Genomic DNA, 21272 nt, shown 5'->3' with positions numbered 1-21272 from the left:
AGGAGCATGAATCACTCAGAAAGCTGCCGAAGCATTAATAAGCCCAGACTTCTGTTAGCTGTTGAGCAGGTTTCTTGTCACTCAGAAATGCACTTCTTTCCCGAGAGCCAGTCATTCATTCATCTATCCATATGAGAACCAAGTGGTAATTGGTGTATGATGTACCATGAACTTACTGTGCCAGGTCTTTGGACAGGATCGGAAAGGCACAGCACCTGCCCTCTGAGAACATTCTCTCCCAGTTCTGTACTGGTATGCCAAGCACATCGCAGGGGCAGCCTAACCATTCCATTCTGCATTTAAAGGAGACCCATATGGCTTAAAACAGGGTTTCCGCAGGGGCCAGGCAAGTGGCATCCGTGCCCGAGGCAGGCCCAAGTGGAGCCTTCAGGTCATGATGAGAAAGCAGAGAGCGTCCCCCTCTGAAGGGGACAGCTGTTTTTCAGTAGCCCCAGAGTTGTCATCTCTTCCCATTTTCCAAGAGAAGCCGGAAATCCGTATTTTTATGTGAAATTTCTCAATATTTAAACACTCTGCAGGCCAAACAAAACATAGCCACTGGTTTTGACCTCTGCTTTATAATAGAGAATGCCTGCTTTTGTTCCGTCAAAACTAATGAATGCTCAATTACGAGAAGGAATTTGGAGGTTGGTGTTAGATTGTGCTCCTCAAAAGGCTCCGGACCCCATCCTAAACCCTTGAGATACTAATTGACAGACTTGCACAGGCTGACAGCTGGGCTCTGAAAGTAGACACACACAGGGAAACAGGCGAGCTATTCCAGGTCACTTTGCAAGGTCAGGGCAGCAATGCAAACATTAGGAAGGTCACGTGGCAGCAAGGAAGCCCTCCATTTCCTCAAGCTGTTGGTTAATAAATCATATTCAAAAGGTATCACCAGATTCCCTCTCTCTGGCACTGCTTTGTGAGGTGGAAAATTAAATAGAAATCAAAATTAAGATGGCTGTCAGGAGCTTTTAGGAGACCAGCAGGCCAGTGTGAGGCCATCCTAGGATGAGGTTTCTGCCTGGAACAAAGGTCTCCAAAAGGGTGATGATACCCGATGCTGGGCACTGCAGAGGGACTAGATGGTACAGGGTGATTTACTTGGAGCCCGGCTGCCCACATTCAAATGCCAGCTCACTCCAGACTCACTAGGTGACCTTGGACAAGTCCCTTCTCTTCATAACTCACGAAACACTTCATCTCTGAAGTTGGGGTTAATAACGGTACCTTCCCCAGAAGGTGCTGTGAGGCTTAGAGGAGTAAAGATGTGTAAGGCTGTTGGAAGGCTGTTTGACACACACACAGCTTAGGAGCTACCAGCTTCACCAGTGGCACAACTACTGGGGTTAGCACTGGCTAGGAGATGGGCACCTTTCGTAAATGGCTCCCTGTGGCTTTCTCGAGTGGCACCAAGACACTGCATCTGTGGACACCAGACGGCAGCCACCACACAGAAGTCATGTTTGCTCTACCTGTTTAGCCTCTCACCAGCACCTTGATAGGGAAAGCCGAGAAACCCTGGGTGGGCTTCCTCCTGCCTCCAGGGTGGTCCTAGACCAGACCTCCCCAGTGGCCCCACAGGGGAACTGCTCTTCCAGAGCCTCCCACCCTACCCCCTTCCTGGCAGTGAGACCTCCCTAAAGGGCTGGGCTAAATAGAACAAGTCAGAATCACATGCTGGCCTCCTAGCCTCACCATCTTTCTTTGGTCTTGCTAAGAGGCCTTTAGTACATGAACCAGAAGCTGAGTTTTGGCTTCCCCAAAAAAGGTAGGCACCTTCAGCACCTGTCTCTTGGAAGAATGTGTGCCCTTTGGGTGGGCTATACACAGATCATCTTTTCAATTTTAACAAAAAGCATTCTTTAAGTTTTGTAGAATCATAGAGTGTACGTTTTTTGAGCTTAAAAAATACTGAGTTCACACTGTTTCTGTAGCTATAGAAGGGTGGAGCTTACCAGACTGAGCTGTTGGCAGAAACAAAGAGAACCCATGTTTCCTTCCCACCTGCAATTATAGTTTTACTAGCTTGTAAAGCACACGTAGAATTTGCAGTACATTCTTCCTTTGCAGTCGGGGGAGAGGCCCTGCTGTGAGTGTAATTGGCTTTCTAGCTTCCTTTAACGTGCAGGTGGAAGGGAGCCGGACTGAAGGACCTTTACTCTTAGAAGTAACTGATGCTGAATTGTGTTTAAATTCCACGCATCTCCCTGAATGCATGTGTTCCATTAAATCTTAGGAGTAGAAACACAGCTTACCTCTGAAAACATCCCCATCCCTGTCCCTTCTTACGGCTTTGCAAAACCGGAGTTGTTTTTTTAAAATGGATTTTTAACCCCTGAAGGGATTATTCTCAACCCTGTTAACCCGTGTGTTAAAGATATAGGGCATCTTTAAATGACAATTTCACACAGTACATCCAACTTGGACCACTTTTTTACTCCAGCTTTGGCTTTGTACAAATCCGTTCCCAAGAGAATCTCAGACTCTTCACTACTTTATTTCTGGAGCCCTAGGTTTCCTTATTTGTAGAGTGAAAAGCTGAATTAAACAATTTTTACAGCCCCCCCCCAGCTCTAGGACCCCGGTTCCATGATCCTTGAGGAGCAATTAAATTGTAGAAGCCACTCTACTTTTACCTATCTGCTTTCTGGGACTTCCTTGTCAGTTTTCATAACTGGGCTCTGGGCATAGCAAGAAACCTGGAATGAAAGCTAGATATCCGCTCCTTCAGTTCCAAGGGACAAATGTCAAGATTTCCATTTGCCAAAGATCAACTGATGTTTTGACTTTTTGTCCTTAAATAGCAGTTTTAAGCATTTTCACAAATAGGATCTGAAGGACAGCCCACGAGTCAAATATACTACTTTTATATAGCCCTTAAAGACAGATTAATCTCCTAATACCTTACAATCTCGTGGCAGTTAGAATAGTGCCCAGCACACAAAAGTTGGCCAATAAAAATGTGCAGAAGGTGATATGCCATTTAGTGAGTTTGCTCCCAAAATGGGCGGCATCAATCAGGTTATCTGGTGAACTAGGAGCTGGCATTTGTCAGGGCTAAAAGAAGAGTCAGGTAAAGGACAATAAAAGAATGGGGCATCCTAAGGGAAGGCTTAAACCTGAAGAACAAGGGAATCTGGGGGAAGGATGTTGTTGAATGGATTCTGGGCTGGAGCAGAGGTCAAGGGTGCAGAGAGAAAGTCTAGGCAATCCCAGGTAGTAAAACTACTGATTGGAGTTTCATCTTTTTCTCCTTCCTCTGCCTGCTGTCAGCTGGGGGCAGGGACTGATCATCGGACAGACAGAAGGAACGAGAAGGAGCCAGGACTTTCAGTCTGCTTGCTTCATCCCAGGGTTGTTGAGGCACAGCCTCCCTGAGGGCAATGGGCCTCTCATATCACAGCACTTAGTCAAGGAGGGAGGAGAGGGACATTCAGGAAACCTACGACCCAGGGTGACCATAGTTCATCCTTTACCAAGTCACATAATATCTCTGGTGCTTAAAGTCTTTATAAGATGAGAACAATGTACTGATTAATCATAGCTATTTTTTATTACATGTTCAAAAAATGTGACTTTTATTATAGAGTGCTTACTTTAGGCCAGACCATGTTCTAAATCTACATGGATTATCTCACTTAATCCCAATAGCCCTGTGAGATAGGTTCTATTATTACGCACCTTTTGCACATGAGGGAAACTTGCCTAAAGTCATCTAGCTAAAGTGGAGGAGCTGAAATTCAAAACCAAGCTGTCCTGTTCTAGCACATATCCTCTTTTGTTTCAGTTCCATATGAGAGATTTCAGACTTATCAAATCAAAGAATAACAAATATGACCAGCTGTTTGATTACCCCTGCAGTTGAAGGATTCCCTTCTCCAATGGGCACACACTCTGAACCACTACATTGTACTATTTCCCGCCAGCGCTAACATTATTTCAAGAGGCATCCTGGTACCAAACCCACCTGGCAGCAAGGCCAAGCCCTACCATTGCTGAAGCTCCACCAAGTCTTACCACTGGGTAGGAGGGAATAGAAGGCAAAGAGGGGAACAGAAAACTATGTAAATGCACCCATCTCTAGCCTCAGAGTACCAGCACCACATATGTAAAAATTCCAGTGCCCAGGAGAATCCGTGTAGATGCTACGATCATAGTGGTCAGGCCCAGCTTCATGCCCAGATTCCCCCAAATAGTCCACAGCCCCTAAAATTTCTACAGGTCAGTTTTTTTTTTTTCTAAAGATTTTGTTTATTTGACAGAGACACAGGGAGAGAGGGAACATAAGCAGGGGGAGCGGGAGAGGGAGAAGCAGGCTTCCCCCCGAGCAGGGAGCCCGATGCGGGGCTCGATCCCAGGACCCCGGGATCATGACCTGAGCCAAAGGCAGACCCCTAACGACTGAGCCACCCAGGTGCCCCTACAGGTCGGTTTTAACAGCTGCCATGGTGGTCAAAATATTTTCGTTTTTTCCAACCCAGTGACCAGTAGACGTCAAAAACAGCAAAATTCTAGAACAAAGAACTGGATAACACACAGGATATATTATAGTCCCAGGGGGAAAGCATGCTAATTCCATATGGACTTAGGATACTATGAATTTGCTTTTGGTTCTGCTTTTTGTTTGGACTGAGCATATTCTGTATTCGTAGCTATGGCTGACCTGCGTCAGTGTGTTTACATATTTATAGCTAGTCTGCTTCCAAAAAGGACTTTTGTGGTGGAGCTTTATCTCTTTGTGTGCGTGCACACGTGCGTGCGTTCATAACTGGCTAATTTTAATTCCCATCCGTTGCCTTTGGCTTAAATCAGTGGCATGTGCCCTTATCAAAGAGGATTCTTTGCTGCTCAGGATCCTGTGTGCCTAGAGTTCTGCTAGCATCCCTCCCACAGAACGTGGTTAGAAAACCTAACTCTTCTAGAATTGCCTTCAGCCTAAAGGTTTCTTTCAGCTCCTGGAAGAATAGAGAACAAAAATCTGATGCAGCTGATGTTTTAGGTGTGTATATAATTTGCCAAATTGTTGACCACTCAGCTCTTAGTCAGTGGTCACAAAAGGAATTAGAAACCGTCCCCTGCCACCCCACAACCCAAAGAAGGAAGGGTGTTACTTGGCTTTGGCGCAGAAGCCTGCTGGCACACACTGTCAGACAGCAACACGGTGGTGCATTTTGGCCACGAAAGGCTTTGGGGTGGCGGAAAGGGCCAAAATAGTTGTGGCATAAGTTGGCCAAGATATTAAGCAGATCTGAGTTTAATTTGACATAAAGATAACTCTTTTTGTGTTTTCCAACTGGCTGCTGCTTTCTCTGTCTCCGTGGGACCGAAGATTTCAGCCAGGAGCTAGTTCATAAGAGCATTCAAGTCCTTTCAAAGTGAGACATGTAATGGGCTTTACACAGCTTTCACGTTGGGCTGGACAAGATGGAGTGAGGATAAAAAGGCACATGGGGATCTGGGAGAAGCTGAAAATGGATCTTGAGGCTTGAATTCCTTCTATGAGTTTGCTTAAGCCACATTGCCTGAGCTTAGAATAGAGAGGCAGGCAGTCTGGCTCCTTGGGATAAGGAAAGATTTGGAACTCAGCTACTGTGAGGTCTTGGCCCCTACTGTGTATTCTGGCTTGTTTTGTTAGCACGAGCAAGTTATTCTCGTTTCTTGCCTCTGGGGTTTTCTTCAGCACACTTATAAGCTGTGAGTCTCCACCCCACTGATGGGGTGGGCAGAATGGGATAATGAAAGGGGTGGAGAGACAAGTTGCTTCGGCTGTTTAGGATGAGGAAGGCAAAGAAACTTCAGACCTTGCAGCTAGCTTCTGAATCCATGGAGGGCGGGGAGGGTGGGGGCACCACAAGAATTGAAGTCATCTCTTCCGAAGGTACTAATGCGGCCCGCTGTGCTAGTTAGGAAAACCAACTAATTGTCTGACTTGTGATTTTATTACCCATGAAATGGTTAACAGTGGAGGAGAAGCTGCAGAATTCTGAAAGTAATCTATGAAATGTAGCCAATCAAAAGGGATTATGAGCTATACCTAAAGAGCTATACCTAAAAATGGTAAATGTTACATATATTTACCACAATAAAAAGAATACCAGCATCTTAGCTGCACCCCTTACCTGCTGTGTGACCTTGAGCAAGTAACTTAAACTTGGTATGCCTCAATTTCCTTATTTGTCAAGTGGGGATTATTATTTACCTCATAAGATTGTGAGGTTCAGGGAGTCACAAATACATCAAGTACTCTGAGGAATGGCTGGCTGATAGTGAATACTCTGGGAGTGTTGTTGTTAAAAGTCCCTCACAGTCATTAACAAAGTTCAGGGGCGCCTGGGTGGCTGCCTTCGGCTCAGGTCATGATCCCAGGGTCCTGGGATCGAGCCCCGCATCGGGCTCCCTGCTTCTCCTTCTCCCACTCCCCCTGCTTGTGTTCCCTCTCTCGCTGTCTCTCTCTGTCAAATAAATAAATAAAATCTTTAAAAAAACAAAGTTCAGTTGATTTACACACTGTAATGAGGCTTTATCATGCACCCTGTGACCAGGGGTGCTTTCTTTCTCTGTTTTGTTCTAACAGTTAAAGCTATCCATGAATAGCAAGAACACTGCAACAGACATTAGAAACTGAAATGATACAAGGAGGATTCCCTGCCTGGACAATTTGAGGTATATTTCACATCCTCTTTCCACCACTACCACCAATCTTTTCTAGTTTAGATGGCCCCAATTTCTCCATCTCTGACATGGATAATAATTTACCTTCCATGGCCGATAAGGGAGCCAATAAAAAGTACATATATTGAACTTTTGTTGAAGTATGTGAGCAAATTAAGTGTAATAAAAATGCCTTTTCAAATGGCCCAGCAGAAATCACTAATACTGGCATTTTAAAAAATATATTTAAAATAGTAGTTGAGGGTGCCTGGGTGGCTCAGTCGGTTAAGCGTCTGCCTTCGACTCAGGTCGTGATCTCAGGGTCCTGGGATTGAGCCTCATATCAGGCTCCTTGCTAGCTTCTCCCTCTCCCTCTGCCCCTCCCCCCTGCTGGTGCGTGCTCGCTCTCTCTCTCGCGCGTGCGTGCTCTCTCTCTCTCAAATGGATGAATGAAATCTTTAAAAATAAAATAAAATAGTAGTTGAGGAGCACCTGAGTGGCTCAAGTCAGTTAAGCGTCCAACTCTTGATTTCAGCCCAGGTTGTGATCCCAGGGTTGTGAGACTGAACCTGGGCGTGGAGCCTGCTTAAGATTCTCTCTCTCCCTCTGCCTCTCTCCCTCTCTCTAAAAATAAAAAAAATCAAATAGTTGATTTATTAGTAACCATAGCTTTATAATATTGTTTCTAAAGTGTAAGTGATAATAGCCAACAGAAGCATCAAAAAAGACAACATGTGGCCATCATGATATAGAGATAAAACTAGAAAAATCAGAATTTGGGGTGGTGATATTGCCAGTCACATAGCATTTAAGAATGATAGCCTTTCCTACTATCAGGTCTTACAGCATATTCTTGGTAGTAAATTACTTTGTATGTAAGTGTGTACAAATATATATTATACGCGGTCATGTGTTTAAGGAAATGGTCTTCTTTCCATAATTTGAAAATTCCTGGTAACTCCATTTCATTAACATACATTCTCATGTGGTATTAACTACCTGCTTCCTAAGATGCCCTATAATTTATTTTGCTGGCATTACCTTGTGACAGAATTATGATTACTACAGCTAGCTTGGAATTCTTAAAAAAATTAATGAAAAACACAGAAGAAAAATTAATAACCTGTGAATGGGGAAGGGCTGGGGTGGCAGGAGCAAGGGAGGAAGGCAGCTTGGCCCAGGAATGGCACTGGAAACGGGGAGAAGAAAGGGAGCTGGCTGCTTCAAGACATGTTATTTTTACTGCGGCTTCTTGCTCCTCTCCACCCCCACCTCTTCCAGTCTGAGCTTTGAATACAGTTGAATTTTCACCACAGAACTTGGCTAGGTCTCCTCAGGGACTTTCTCTTTCCCATCTTTCCATAAATTATAGGTTTGCACATGAGAACAGAACAGATGATTCCCATTATCTTTTGGGTTGGGTTAGGATTTTTTTTTTTTTTTAACCTGCCCACTTTTAAATGTGTATCCTAGTTCAGGGAGGGGGAGCTTTTGTTAACACAGTGGCATATCCACCAGCGAACTGGTCTGCTCCTCCTTAACAGGATGGTTTTAACCTGGTCTCCTTGACCAGTATGACTGCAGTCATTTTCCTTGGCCTTTAAATACTCACGGGAAGTCATTGCTCCAGAAGAGCTGGGCCTTGCCTGAGTTGTTCACCGGTATCCCCAGCACTCGAACCCCACCTGCCGTACTGCAGACTCCGCATGAATGTCTGTGGAAATTTTGCTCCTTATTTTGGTGGTAAAGTGACATTTCTAGGACACTGTTATACTTTCATAAATGACCCATTCAGATCATTGTAATCAAATAGATCCAAAAGTGTTCATTTACCCCAGAACATAGAGATCATCTATAGATAAGGCGTAGAACTCACTAAAAGCTATAGAGCCACAGCTAATGGTTAAGGTTTATTGAGCTCCAACCCTGGGCACTCTTTAAGACGGGGAGGGAGAGAGGGAGGGAGGGAGAGAGGGAGGGAGGGAGGAAAAAAAAGGAAAAATTTTATTTTTAAGTAATCTCCACACCCAGTGTGGAGCTTGAACCCACAACTCCAAGATCAAGAGTTGCATGCTCTACCAACTGAGCCAGCCAGGCGCCCCTGGGCACTCTTTTCGATTAAATACCCGGACCAGATGCAAACTCAGTAAAAGAAGGGGTAAAGAATTTACTGTATTGCATCTGAGTTTATTCTGCTCTTCATGGTCTCCCCTGAAGTACTCATCTAAGCTTTCTAAAAGGAGTAGGTCCTAGGGGAAAGGTGCAAAGGAAAATTAGAAGATGTGACTTCATTCCACTTCCAGCATCTGGAACATTCTATTGCTTACAGACATAATAAAAGTAGAGTGAAGGAATTTACAAAAACTGTCCTTGGCAGTGTGGGAAGAAGAGAAGGGGGAAAGGACAGATAACATTTTTAAGAAAGAACAGTTAGTGTTTGATGCAGAATTTAATAGAAAAGCTGAGTGACCTTCCTGAAAAAGCAGAGCAAATGAGAATGAGGACTTGGCCTGATCAGAAGAAACCTAGCAATCCAGAGGTCTGTAGAGGAGAGGGAGGCAACTTACAAATGGGAGAGGATGACAGCAAAAGGGAAAAGCTGAAGTGTTCAACTTGGGACACTCGAGGAAGAAAACAGCCAGAACTGAATGGAGAGGAAGAAGAGGCAGTAAAGGTGTTATCAAGAGGCAGGTTCTATAGATGGAATAAACGGTCCCTCCCCGCGAAATGGACAGGGACTGAAGACAGGTATTTTTAAAATACAGATCCTGGGGCGCCTGGGTGGCTCAGTTGGTTAAGCGACTGCCTTCAGCTCAGGTCATGATCCCAGGGTCCTGGGATCGAGTCCCGCATCGGGCTCCCTGCTCTGCGGGGAGCCTGCTTCTCCCTCTCCCACTCCCCCTGCTTGTGTTCCCTCTCTCGCTGTGTCTCTCTCTGTCAAATAAATAAATAAAATCTTTAAAAAAAAAAAATAAATAAAATAAAATACAGATCCTTCTGAACGAGGCCACCATCAAGGTAGACCCAACAGAGGGTCTGGAGATTGCTATAAATTTCCAAATGACCTTATCTTGGAGTCTACCAAACTCATCGTGTACTTGTCCACTATCTCTTGCCCTACCTAACCTTGACCATGACCTACTAAATTAATACCCTCTCTTTCTACTTGACTGCCCTGGCAGCACTGTTGTTCCCTCTGTACTAAATATAGTTCCAGGGACAAAAGGGATGAAACACATGAAAGGCAACAGCTTAGGGTATGTTAATATATGTCTTTCTTGTTCAGGACCAACTAATCCATCTCAGGAGCCCCCTAGAACGACTGGTTTTTGATGTTAGCTTATTTATTTGATGATTTAGTGATGAGTAAGTCCTCCCTCACTATATTTCGCAATACGAATTAAATCATAAAGAGTAACCACTCTGAGGGTTAAATCCTATGTTAATTCTATTGTTTACTCTAAATAGAGGGGACATTGATTTCATAGTTAAAAGCCTCGTATATTTAGATGGCCTTGTTTACCTAAGTAGTGACTTACAGTTAAGATCCTGAAAGCCTTTCTGTATGGTGTGACCTTTCTGTGTCAAAGGCATTGTGTACTAGGCCTTAAAGGCGAAAATACATCACTCAGCAGTGCTCTTAGCCAAGAAAATGGGGCATGGAAGGAAACAAGCCAAATGAGCAATAAATTACCATAGATGCATGTGTATGGAGTTACTCTTTTAATTCAAATTACCAAAGAATGGTCATTCTTACTCCCTAGCTCTCTGTTCTCTCCAGAAATAGGTTACTATATTACTGTATGCCTGATACAACTTCATATAGGCCTTCAGTATCCTAATTTGGCATTCTTCAAAGTGTGGGGTATGAAGAATAATGTTTTTAAGCTCTTAGTGTGCTATTTACAGTTCTGCGAGCTTTACGTGTATCTACTCATTTGACCCTCGCAACCAGTCTGTGAAGTGGGTATTATTGTTATGTCCATTTCTTAGATGAAAACCTCAGGCAGAGCAGGTTAATAACTTGCTCAAAGTCACCAGCTAGTATGTGGAAAAGTCTCAGAATCTGAACTGAGGAAGGCCAGTTTAACCAGTGCTTTTAATTACTTTGCAAGGAGACCTCTGATTCCATGGAATTTCTACCAAAACGAAATTGGTTGGTACAAGAGATGCTCTAGACAGTACATAGACATGGCATTAAACGACATTTAATTGCATTATGAGAAAATTATTCCCTTCAATTCTCTTTCTGTCCTTGAGGTTAAATTAAACAAAGATTTATTCTGGTGCTGCTGTGACTTGAACCCCTAACACCTGCTAATCCTTTTTTTTTTTTTTTTTTTTGAACAGAATTGGCAGCAGGCTCAGGGTTTTCCAGCCAGTTGTGTTATCTTGATTTTATGGCACGGGATACTGGTTTCCATTTATGGTATTCATCTATGGCTTTCATTTTTAAACTTACTTGAGTCAACAAATGACTCTGTCTAAATAAAACATTAAGTAAATAGCACAGGTGGAATGCAGCTATGACAACGTTTGTGAAAGTGTTTTCACTGATTGAAGTTTGGGAAACACTGTCCTGATTCTTCTATTTTGAAGTTAACTTTAAAGCAATGATTTTGGCAAACATTGAGTGAGATTCCTCCTACTCTTATCAAAAAGATCCCCACCTTCCCTCCATTGGTTAAGGGCTCATCTGGGATGGAGTTTTCAGTAGGTCATACAGAAGGGAGAAAAATAATATAATGTGGGGAATTTTTAATACCACGATATAGGCTAAAAAAATTTTTTTTTTCTGAAATCCTACTATATCTACTTTTTTAGTTTTAAAATCCCATTTCTTACGAAATGATAGTGATCGTCAATAGATTGTTTAGTCTTTAATATCCTTATTTGGCAGAAGTAAAGATTTAAAACTTTAAAAAAAATTGTGCTGATCCAGAAAACATGAAATTTGGGTGCCATTGCTCAGTCGCTGTTCATGGTAGGCTTCCTCTTCATTGCTTAGCAATCTTGAGTACTTCAGGAAGGGTGATATGGAATCATGCCAATCTCTTTCTAAAGTGCATTAAAGCATTTTTTCAGGGAAATTATTAAAGAGATCCTGCTTATATGAAATTCTTTCATGTCTGTTCTCTAGATTTATAGTTTTCCTATCAAGACTGCAGTGCTCATTATTAATAAAATAATTTTTGAAAGATGAGATATCTCTGAAATAGTTACTATGAGCAACCAATCCATTGGAATACTCATATTCACTAAAATGTTTATTTCATTTTGCACTTCCAAAGTGGAAAGTTCAGACCACAATTGAGAAATACTTAAACAGTCATTGGTTTTTTGTTTGTTTTTCTTTAACGTTGCTGCTGTTTTTTCTGGGACTTAGGAGAATAGAGAAGCTAAAAATCTTGGACATATTTAGGAAGAAAAGTCATTTTTCTGTTTTTTCATTTCATGCTTTGACGAACACATTTTTTTTTTTTTACTCTGAGTTCAGAGTTGATCTAGAAGGAAGCCATTGGAGATGCAGAAAAAGTTGTAAAAGGGAGAGGAGGCCCCAAATGCCCAATGTCAAGGAGACTAGAGTTGGAGGGGTTAATTGTAAGGCTAAAGCACAGACAAGAAGCAAAGTTCAAAGACTCCAGCAAAATTTAAGATGATTTGTCAGGATAGGTCTGAGTTAGCCAGGGGAGATCTGGCAAGTTCAAGGCCAGCATTGGCCAGCAACCCCAAATCAACAGGATCGCTGCCATAGTCAATGCTCTAAGGAAGAAAACAAACTAGGTAGAGAGCTCTCAGACCTGAGACATTCCCAGGCCCCTGGATCACTCTGTAGACTTGGTGGATATTACTGGCTTTCATGTTTTTATTTCACTAACTCTAAGATGTCTGAGTAGCCCTGTCCCTTACATGACTTTCCTTGTACCTTAAAGGATCTTTGTAGAGAGACAGGCAGATTCTCATCTTCATGGGCCCAATGACCTTGGTTTCAGCAGCAGATGGCAATACAAGGGGACCTGGAACAGGCCTATCAGACTAATGTCATCTTTTTTTCTCTTGGGAGTAGCCATGACCCAGAGTACCTGCAGAAAGCAGGGCCAGACTGAAATATGTGGATGCCCAAGCAGGCTAATAATTTGGCATCCTACTCACTGGTACTCTTTAAACATACTTTGAATATGTACTCAAAGAGTATTTAATATATTTAGTAGATAGGGAAAGAGGGAGAGAAACTGATTATCAATAAAAATATATTATACTTCTCTCTGTTGAAAATGAAGAATTTATTACATGCTCTAACAGTAGCACTACCTTTTTAACTTATTCAGAATGGGATTCCTGATAAGTGTTTCCATAACTCTGAACTGGATAGTGTTAGTCACAGCCTCTCCAAGAGTACAGGAAACATACATGGATATAATTACAAAGTCTTGATCAAAATATACCTAAAAGTTTTTTTTTTTCTGGCTTTCATGTCAGCAAAATGTTTCCAACTTTTTCATATACCGGATCTTGTCATCATCAGGAGTTTTTCTTTTTCTTGCCCAGTTGTCCTAGCTAGAACCTCCAGTAAAATGTTGAGTAGATGTGTTGAGAACAGACATCCTTGTCGGGTTCCCGATCTTAAGTATAAAACATTTGATCTTTCATCATTTTTTTTAAAAGGTTTTATGTATTTTTCAACAAAGAGAGAGACAGCGAGAGAGGGAACACAAGCAGGGGGTGTGGGAGACGGAGAAGCAGGCTTCCCGCCAAGCAGGGAGCCTGGTGTGGGACTCGATCCCAGGACCCTGCGATCATGAACTGAGCCGAAGGCAGACGCTTAACGACTGAACCACCCAGGCGCCCGGATCTTTCGTCATTAAATATACTTTAAACTGAGTATTTCATGGCTAGCCTGTATCTGTTGAAGAAGTTCCCTTCTTTTCTTAGTTTGTCAAATGTTTTTACCACAGAGAGATGTTAGATTTTGTCTAATGCTTTTTTTTTGTCATCTATTGAGATGATCATGTGGTTTTTGTCCTTTATTCTATTAGTATGGTCTATTACATTGTTTTTTAGATGTTAAACCAACCTTGCATTCCTGGGATGAATCCCAATTAGTCATAGTGTTTAATTCTTTTTATATGTTGCTAGATTCAGTTGGCTAGTTTTTTGTTGTTGTTTGGGGTTTTGGGTTTGTTCTTGTTGTTTTTGAGAGAGAAAGAGAGAAAGCAAGCATGAGGGTGGGGGGCAGAGGGAAAGGGAGAGATCAAGAATCTGAAGCAGGCTCCACGCCCAGCACGGAGCCTAACACAGGGCTTGATCTCACAAACCTCAGATCTGACCTGAGCCAAAATCAAGAGTCAGATGCTTAACTGACTGAGCCACCCAGGCGCCGCTGGCTAGTATTTTTTTGAGGATATTTGTATCTTTTTCCAACTTTATAATTCTTCTTTTTCTTTGCAGTTTTTACAGAATCAGTGGACTTTTATGCAATGAAAGTAATCTATTGCACCCATGTTAATTGACTGCTCAGATGATTGTCAGCTGCTTCATTCCAGGATGCTTTCCCTGGCTTACAGTTTCTCTGTACATGTGCTTACCACCAAAATGCTCAGTACTCAATATATAAAGAAGTTTCTTAAAATTTCCACTGCTATCTACTTATCCTCTAGAGGGACTAGTTCACATTTGCCAGTAATTTAAGGAGTAGCTGTGGAAACATGAGCTTACTGGCACCTTATTTCCAATTTATTTGGTGATAATATGGTACAATTTACCAGTTCATGTCCTGCGACTGGCTGAGCCACACCATAATCTAGCTCTGAGGGTAAGGGCTGAGAAGAAGAACTTCCTCATTAAACTCTGATGTTTGGGTTCATAGTCCCTGATAGGGAGCTCTCGGGATTCTTTCCATTTTATATTGTGCCAGCTATGGTTTGGAACAGCATAATCACAAAACAATATTCATATCTTCCCCTTTCATCACTTTCTTTGGGAGAAAGGAGACAGAACACCTAGCCGAGCACATGGTACCAAAGCCTTGCCAACTGGTGAAATCACATGGGTAGAGCCTCCCAAGCTTAGAGTGCAGGGTTCAATAAGGACAGCTTGTTGAGCAGGTATAACAGGTACCAAGACAGACTTGGATCTGCCTTTTAGTCTGAACTAACTACATCAGTGGAAAATGATTTTTGTTATTTGATTAGACCTTTAGGCTTAGACAACTCTCATTGTGATAACTCAGGCCTTTTATAACTGTTTTCAGAGGAAGAGAGACAAAGAAAACAAGGGAGAACAACTCTGACCATGGTCTAAAGCCAGGCTTCTGTCAGTAAGCAATAAAGAAAAAAGCTCAAGTAGCCCTTGCATAAGTGGGAATTTGCGGTTTCTAAAGCTGCCCATTCCCCAAACGACTAAAATATGTTATTGGCATTTGGCACTGTTTCCTATGTTTTGCTCTCCTTAAATTTCTCTTTAAAAGGGTTTGAGTTTAAAGGCAGAACCACTGAAAAATGCAATTTAATCATAGAACTGTGAAAGGCCGAGTTAACCCCAGGATGCCCTGTTTTGTTTTGTTAAACCAGAACTTTGAACCAGGCTTATTCCCAGGGGTGCTAGGAAGTCTAAGGGTAGGAAAAGAGAGAGGCAGAGGAAAGAAAATGAGTAGGCCAGACCAGCCCTGGGATGGCACCACCATGCACCAAGGGCTTCCCACCATCACCAAGTGAATCCACGATGTACACTGGAAAGAGGAGAAAGGGATGGGAAATTGAAGAAAGAGAACCCAGAGCCAAGGACAAGAGTGGAAGGACTCACTGGTGGCACAGTCTCCCATACCACAGGCTGTCACGGGACAGAACACTAGAATTCCAAGAGCTTCTTGGCCCCAATTCACTTTTTTAAAAGTTGTGTTTTCCCCCAGATTATTAAAGTATACTCATGTCACAGAATCTGGAAGTACAGTTACTAGGGAGAAAGTAACCATGTGGCAGCATGATGGAGAGGTTCAGATCCCAGCCCTTGGTAGACCAGAGTTTGAATCCCAGGTCCACTGTTCAGCATCCCCACATAGAGTGGGGGGAATAAGATCTAACAATGATAGGAGGATTGAATGAGATCACATACCTAGCCAAGGTTAGCTGCTTCTGCTATTATTAATTACTATTAGCCCATCAGCACAGTTAATAATTAGATACACATCTGGCTAGTTCTTTTTTTTTTTTTTTTTTAAGATTTTATTCATTTATTTGACAGAGAGATAGAGAGCACAAGTAGGCAGAGAGAGAGGGAGAAGCAGACTCTCCACTGAGCAGGGAGCCTGACGCAGGGCTCGATCCCAGGACCCCGGGATCACGACCCGAGCCGAAGGCAGCCGCTTAACTGACTGAGCCACCCAGGCGCCCCTGGCTAGTTCTTTTTTATGCATGTGTAGGTATAAAACATGGCTCATTCTTTACGGTATATAAATTTTTATCTTGCTTTATAACTTATTAAATAATCTTCAGAAGCACTAGCTCTTTTGTTTTCTTGTACAAGATTCTGTTGCTATAGTTTAATGCCTTTTCCTTTTTACTGGACATTTAGGGGTTTCCAATTCTGTATTATAAATAATACTAGGATATACATCCTTGTATAAAATCATTTAGCTTCTGGTTATTTAAGATAAATTCAGAAGAGGAATTATTATAGTCAGGGTTTGAACTTTTTAAAAGCTCTGGGTAGTTTACTAGCTTAATACCTGCCAACATGGCAAGTTCTCCCTTCAGCATTAGCCACTGTTATTTTTTTTTTTTTAAGATTTATTTATTTATTTACTTACTTACTTATTTATTTGAGGGGAAGGGGTAGGGAGAGGGAGAGGGAGAGGGAGAAGCAGGCTTCCCGCTGAGCAGGGAGCCCGATGCGGGGCTTGATCCCAGGACCCTGGGATCATGACCCAAACCGAAGGCAGACACTTAACAACTGAGCCACCCAGGCGCCCCAGCCATTGTTATTTTAAGCACACGCATGTGCACATGTGCACATCTTTGATAATTTTAGAGGTAAAAAAAGATTCCTCATTATTTGACTTTGTGTATCTATTTTTTTATTATTTGGGAAACTAAACATTTTTTTGTATGATTACTACAATTTAAAAAAATGATTACATCTTTTGCCCATTTGGGACAGGCTATTTTTTCAGTTAGTTTGCATGAGTTCCTTATACATTAAGTGTCATGTTTTTCCTAGTTTTGTTGTTTGCCCTCGGATTTTATATATATGATGTTTTGATAAACAAAAGTTTTCAACTTTTATGAGTTCAGATCTGTCCACTTTTCCCTTTTGTGATTTTTTTCTGAGGCTTTAAATCCTACGAAGCCTTTCTCCATGTTTGAATCAGATGAATAATAATTTGCATTTTCTTATCTTTTAAAATAGTTTATTTTATACATTTAATAATTTAGTAAGTTTCTGGGATTTATTTTTCTTCATGGTATAAGTGAGGGTATAAGGGTTTTTCCCCCCAAAATGGGTAAGCAGTCATTTCAGCTCCTTTTTAAATAATCTGTCCTTTCCATGCTGACTTTTGATTCCATATTCATCATAATCTAATTACATGTGTGTCCTGGGGTCTGTTTCTGAGCAATCACTTCTACTTCCTCAGTAGCAAGTCTAATCGCCAATACCAATCATTTGAATTTCATGATATTTTCATATCCAGTAGCACAAATATATCCTCATATTCTTCTTTTATAAAATTGTCTTACTTACGCCTGCCCTTTTATCCTTCCAGCCCAACTTTGGGATCAACTTGTCAACTCATTTTACTTTTTAAAATTATTTTAATAATTATACTGATTCCAAGTTGAATTTTTGTACTTTTTCTTAACAGTGAGAATTTTTAGCTCAGGACTTGAAAAGTAACACACGTAGTTTACATTTATGTAAATTAATAAGCTAAAGAATTAATTTATTTTAAGGGCGCCTGGGTGGCACAGTCGGTTAAGTGTCCAACTCTTGGTTTCTGCTCAGGTTGTGATCTCAGGGTTGTGAGATGGAGCCCTTCATCAAGCTCCGTGCTCAGCATGGAATCTGCTTGAGACTCCCTCCCTCCCTATCCCTCTGTCCATACCTCCCTAAAACAAACAAGTAAATCTTTTCTTTAAAAAAAAAAAAAAGAATTCACTTATTGTTTAATCTTAAATACAAGTATGATTGAATGATCACAGCCAAATGCTGCCAAAACTTGTCAGGAGACAGTTGCAGAGCCAGCCACTTCCTGTCAAGTTATAAGACTTTTACAGACTGCACATTAATATTCATTTTTGAGGTACAGAAGGAGCTGAACATGTACCAAATGTTCAAATGCTTCAGTATTTTTTATTTTACATAATCAACAAGAATGTTAGCTATTCCAATGATAAAATGCTTTGCAAGATCAGTTCAAAAATTGCCCACTCTGGCCTTTCTGGCTGCCCACAGAATTCATCCTCCATTGTCCTCCTGTTTGGAGAGCTGACTAGCTCATCCCTCAGGAATTGTACATGTCGCAGGAGTTCATGAGTCACACATCCCCTGGAGGTTCTGCTAAAGTGCATGTGGTGTTTAACTGGCAGCAACTCTTCTGCCCTCTAGGTTCATGCCATTAAGCCATAACCTCACCTGGTCCCAGACTTGCCATTTTGTTTGGACAAAGTTGTCGTTTAAATGTTTGGCTCTGGGGCCTGCAGTAGGAATATTCCAGAAATATTCCATTTCAGCTTTTTGAATGCAAAGGTTGAATGCACTTGGAAAGACCTGAAATGGAAATGGAGCATTAACCTCCTTAACAAGTAATCTGTTTACATCTGTGGAAGGCAGCAGAGCAAGACGGGGTCAAGTGGTAGCTAGAATCAAAAATGCCTTAGGAACTGACATACACTGGGCCACATATGAGAGCAGCACAAGGCACTAAAATCATACAGGCCTGAGTTCAAACTCCAGCTTTGGTGCATATTGGCTCTCTGACCATGAGACACGCCGCTGAATCTTTCTATCTCTGTTTACTTAACTGTAAAACGAGTAGGATACTACTTATTTTGGGCAGTTGCAGTAAGAATTGGAGGTAAGTATAGAAAGCATCCAGAACTCATACATGATGAGAGCAATAAATAGTAGTTATTAAGATCAGAACTTTTTCAGGGAATGATGAGGTAGGTAGGCATTGTGAGAGCAGGAGATGGATGCACAGTAGATAAAAACTAGAAGCAAGTTTGGAAAGACAGGATGTACCTACCTAGCTTGTGGGAAGACCTTGTAGGGCATACTAAGGAGTTGAGACCCTATCTTGTAGGAGCTGAGGAAGCTTCGAGGGGTTTTCATTAAAGAAATACCAGTTGGGGGTGCCTGGGTGGCTCAGTTAAGTGTCCAACTCTTGGTTTCGGCTCAGGTCATGATCTCAGGGTCGTGAGATGCTCAGTGGGGAGTCTGCTTGAAGATTCTCTCCCTCTGCCCCTCTCTCCACTCGTGTGCATGCATGCGTGTGCACGCACTCTCTCTCAAACAAATAAATCTAGAAAGAAAAGGAAAGGAAAAAGAAAAAGAAGAAAAAAAAAAAGAAATACCAGTTCTAGGAACACACTGAAGTATAGTGGTATATACTCTAGACATCCAAGCTGAGTGACCTTGTGCAAATGACTTAAGCCTTATAAGCCTCAGTTTTATCACCTCCAAATTGGTAATGATAAAAACATGGACCTTTTAAGGCTCTTGTGCATAATAATAAGTTATTTATTTAAGGCTCACTATGTGCCTGCAAATGTTCCAAGTGCTGGACTTATACTAGCTTAAGGAAGAAATGAATTAGAAAGCTTAGGGCAGTGACTGGCACAGATTAAACAGTCAGTCACTGCTGTGGGGGTGGTGCACCAGCTGGTGTCATTTTTATCACTTGGTCAAATCTGTATTTTAATAAGATCCTTCTGGTGATAGCATAGAGAATAGGTTGGCATGGTTGGGGCTGGAGGCCAAGAGAGCGGGTAGGACGATAATAGTTTCACACACGTTCAAAAATTCATTGAGTTGTACCTAAGATCTCTGCACTCTATCTTATATATGTGATACCTCAGTTTAAATACATATATATGAGAGATAGGCAGTGAAACCTAAGCTACTCTACAATTGCCTGGAGTTCCAATTAGCTGAGTGCTCTTCACTAAAAAAAAAAAATAATAAAGTAAATTTAAAAAAATAAAGGAGAGACTGAGGAAATGAAGTAATATCCTTTTTCAATTACCCATGCTCCTGAAGAACAGAAAGCCCAAGGAAAGCGAAAACCTTTACGACTCCTACAAAACTCTGACCTGCTTGATAGTTTTCCCTCGGCTAGAGCCACCAGCCATAGCAAATGACGGTAGGAGAGTCCTCGCTCTTCTGGCCTAGTGGCACAGAGATGCTGGAAGGGAGAAACGCAGGCTACTGGTGTGGAGAGGCTTAGAGGCTGGACCAGATCACAGACCGTCTGCCCTCATTGCTCTGAAAAATTGGTTCTTTACAGGGCTTCCTTTCTTAGGACCCATTTCCATTTAGATTTTACCAAAACTCTGAACACATCACGTGTGGGCCTGCTATTTAAAATGCTTTTGTCTTTGAACCTGATCTTATCTCTGAATGTCATCCTGTTGTAAAATCACAGTTTTAATTTTTTATTTAAGGCCAAGTCTAAGGCAGGTTAGTCAGGTATATTGACTTTTCCTTGAATTGACACCAAACTACATGGTAAAAATGTTCAAGTTTGGTAACAGACTTGCCCTGCACAGTGCCCTGGGTGGTATGAAATTATTGTGACCTCTGAGTGTCTGGGGAATGGATAAAAAAAAAAAATATGATATCAATACTGTTTCTCCTTTTATGGACTACAAAAACACCCATTTAAAACTATAGGAATTTGGGGACCAGCCAGGTGATCAAGATCAAATAATGTGCCTCAGGGGAGGGAGCTGTGAGGTCAGGTCATTTCTGAGAGGGCAGGAAGGAAGAAGCAGAGCTGCAAAAGGGCATTGAAAACGTTAAGTGAGATTCTAGAAAATGCTATATGCATCCTGATTGCTTACTTACTAACTCCCAGTTAGGTATTTCAAGAGATAAGATTAAATGTCTAGAATTCAGTGATAATTATGTAAACAAAAACCTGACCTTAAATTGCCTGGTATTAGATAGGGCTATTGACACTCCACATATCTTATAAGTCATTCTAATTGAATGGGGCAGTGTTACCTTCCAAAACCTAAAAACACCCGTAAGTCAGGGAACATTCTGATTAGACACACAGGTCTCCTTAGATACAAGCATCAAGTCTAATGCAATCATGACAGGTTCACTGATAGGCAGTTTTCAAGAACTTTTGTGAAGATGAACAGGTTATCGGAGACAAGTGAAAACACAGGCCAAACAAAACCAAAAAAGGAAGGTCTTCTACATTTTTATAATGTTCACGTATATGCATATGCAAATTTCATGTATATATTTCTAAAGCCATGCTTTGTAGAGCTGTCATTTTTTTTTACCAACTTAAACATTTACTATAAAAGTGTTAACTCACATTCATTATTTAAACATCAAAAAACAGAATTTATATATATATATTGAAAGTACAAAAAGGCTACTTACAA

General features: G+C 41.6%; 1 protein-coding gene across 3 annotated transcripts in view; it reads left to right on the top strand.

Moving 5' to 3' along the window:
* Nucleotides 1-21272, top strand: part of PLEKHM3 (pleckstrin homology domain containing M3) — a 153761-nt gene that overhangs the window by 91850 nt on the left and 40639 nt on the right. The gene's annotated exons all lie outside the window — the stretch shown is intronic.

This window comes from Neomonachus schauinslandi, chromosome 3 (assembly GCF_002201575.2).
Source record: "Neomonachus schauinslandi chromosome 3, ASM220157v2, whole genome shotgun sequence".
Lineage (NCBI taxonomy): Eukaryota > Metazoa > Chordata > Mammalia > Carnivora > Phocidae > Neomonachus > Neomonachus schauinslandi.
This window is presented reverse-complemented; position numbering and strand designations above follow the sequence as displayed.